Source organism: Hemibagrus wyckioides, linkage group LG20 (genome assembly GCF_019097595.1).
Source record: "Hemibagrus wyckioides isolate EC202008001 linkage group LG20, SWU_Hwy_1.0, whole genome shotgun sequence".
Classification (NCBI taxonomy): Eukaryota; Metazoa; Chordata; class Actinopteri; order Siluriformes; family Bagridae; genus Hemibagrus; species Hemibagrus wyckioides.
The window spans coordinates 16,161,434-16,163,933 of NC_080729.1; the positions used below are offsets into that span (position 1 = coordinate 16,161,434).

At 31.3% G+C, this 2,500-nt stretch overlaps 1 long non-coding RNA gene across 3 annotated transcripts in view; it reads right to left on the reverse strand.

Annotated features, from left to right (window-relative positions):
* LOC131370588 (uncharacterized) overlaps positions 1–2,500 on the reverse strand; it is a 34,965-nt gene that overhangs the window by 24,705 nt on the left and 7,760 nt on the right. The window contains exon 1 of one of the 3 annotated variants that reach the window (XR_009207436.1): positions 1–24. This exon is cut by the window's left edge and continues 305 nt beyond it. The exons of the other annotated variants lie outside the window; for them this stretch is intronic. This is a non-coding gene — a long non-coding RNA (uncharacterized LOC131370588). Of the gene's footprint in view, positions 25–2,500 lie in introns of those variants that run through there. 3 annotated transcript variants of the gene reach the window in all.

Consider the following 2,500-nt stretch of genomic DNA (forward strand, 5'->3'; position numbering starts at 1 on the left):
CTCACATAAGCATGCGCACCGTCCGGATGCTTGACTCCGTAATGGCATTCTCCATGGCTGCATGCCTATAATTTACAGTATGGAATGTACCACAGGACAGGGGAAACGGGGGTGCTGCTCAGGAGCACATACACAAATCTACAGCGTTGAATTAGTGATACATTTGTGTGTCTTTGAATACTGTAGGAGGGGATTCAGGAGGATTCAGAAAAGTGGCATTTAGACGGAATCATCCATCAGTCAGTCCTGTTAAGCTTCAGACACAGTCCTGTTCAGGCCTTGGTAAACATTTCCCAGAACACACATATAGATAGATAGATAGATAGATAGATAGATAGATAGATAGATAGATAGATAGATAGATAGATAGATAGATAGATAGATAGATAGATAGATAGATAGAGACTAATGCGGGTTAAATGCACATTCTACATTGCTATATGTTGCAAATGTTAAATATTAAAATATAATGCTAAAAATATTACAAGCACAACGTCTCAGATTGACGCAGTTTTATATGAATGCGAAGGCTTTCTTTCTTTTTTAAAGTAAATTTTAAAACCTCGTTTACAAGCTCTAGGGTAAATAAAATTTAGTAAGATTTTCTGTGACGCTGAGAGCTATTTAAGAATATGTAGTTACTTAAAAATTTGGTGGTGGTGTGTGTGTGTGTGTGTGTGTGTGTGTGTGTGCATGCTTGCGTACGTACGTGTGTGTGTGTGTGTGTGTGCATGCGTGCATACGTACGTGTGTGTGTGTGTGTGTGTGTGCATGCGTGCATACGTACGTGTGTGTGTGTGTGTGTGCATGCGTGCATACGTACGTGTGTGTGTGTGTGTGTGTGTGTAAACAGGTTTACAATTTACTTCAACATTTTGATGTTTAGATTAGATTTCGCATCTTAATTCAGCAAATATTTTTTTCCTTCATCCACATATTTTTTCACACCCTCGAAAGGTTTTTTTCCTTCCAGGTTTTACAACCTTTGGTAATTCACTAGAATAGACCAAGGTATTTTTTTTACGAAACCAGTCATTAACTTATTACTGTAGTACTGTACATAACAGAATAACATAAACATTATTACAAAATATGATTATTTTAAAACTGTACATTTTAGTTCTTTAGTAAATATCGATTTGGTGTACATATATATATATATATATATATATATATATATATATATATATATATATATATATAATTTAATTTTTTTAATTATAGTAAAATTACAAATGTTAGTAGATAAGTTAAAAATTACAGTAGAAGATTAACGCAAAAAAAATGCTTGATTTGATCAGAAAATCAAATTGGTTAATCAGAAAATGTAAACTAAACATTGCTTAAATGTGTGCTATATTTTTATTTCTAGGCCTGTTATAATAATAATAATAATAATAATAATAATAATAATAATAATAATAATTTGACAATATTCCCTATTCCACCTGTTGACCAGTCATTCAAAAGATCTTTAAAAAATTCTAGCCAGTGGATGTTTGTACAGCTTTACGTTCACGGATGTTAATAAAAGAGTCAAAAGGCGTTGAGCTAAAGGATCGGAGACTCGTCTCACTTTCTCACTGTTTCGCTCTTTCACTGTCTCACTCTCTCACTGTCTCACGCTCTCACTGTCCCGCCGTGTCTCCCTGTCCTCGGTGCTGAAACTTTAATGTGTGTGTGTGTGTGTGTGAGAGAGAGAGAGAGAGAGAGAGAGAGAGAGAGAAAGAGAGAGACTACATTAAAATGTCCGACATTACACTGTCCTATTTTCGTTGCTATCATAGATTATTTAAAAAAAATAAACATATATAGCAATTAACAATTTCAATTTACATTTCTTCGTTTTCATAAATCATGTATTATTCTATTTATTGGTTTCTTAGGTTGGGTATTTATCTTGTACTAGTGTGTTCATTTTTAGAAATTAACCAGTGTAAACTAATTCAAATATAAATAAAGGTAGAACCAAACATATAAATAAATATGTAGAATTATTACGATAAAAAGGGAGTAATTATACCACAATTTTTTCCCAAAACAAACCTTAATATATATATATATATATATATATATATATATATATATATATATATATATATATATATATATATATATTGCTATAAAGATATTTTTCTTGTGGATTTTTAAATGTTTAACCTTTTCAATGTTATTTACTTGTAACGATAATATGGTTTTATAATAATAGGCTATAGGGCTTACAGCACTTGTTGCATTGTAGACCCATTTAAATGTTTAGGGCCCTTAAAATAATATAATAATAAAAATACGCAGCAATATCCTAACAGTGGCCAAGTTCAAGTCTTCTGGCATTTTATAAATAATACACACATCAATTAACAATGAGATATTTCCGTACAAACAAAGCACAACAATACATTCAGGAGACAAATACATGATATTTGCATGCTTTTAGAATTATATAGGCAAGGAAAATTATAAATTATTCTAGGCATACTGATATAAAAAAAAAAAACTT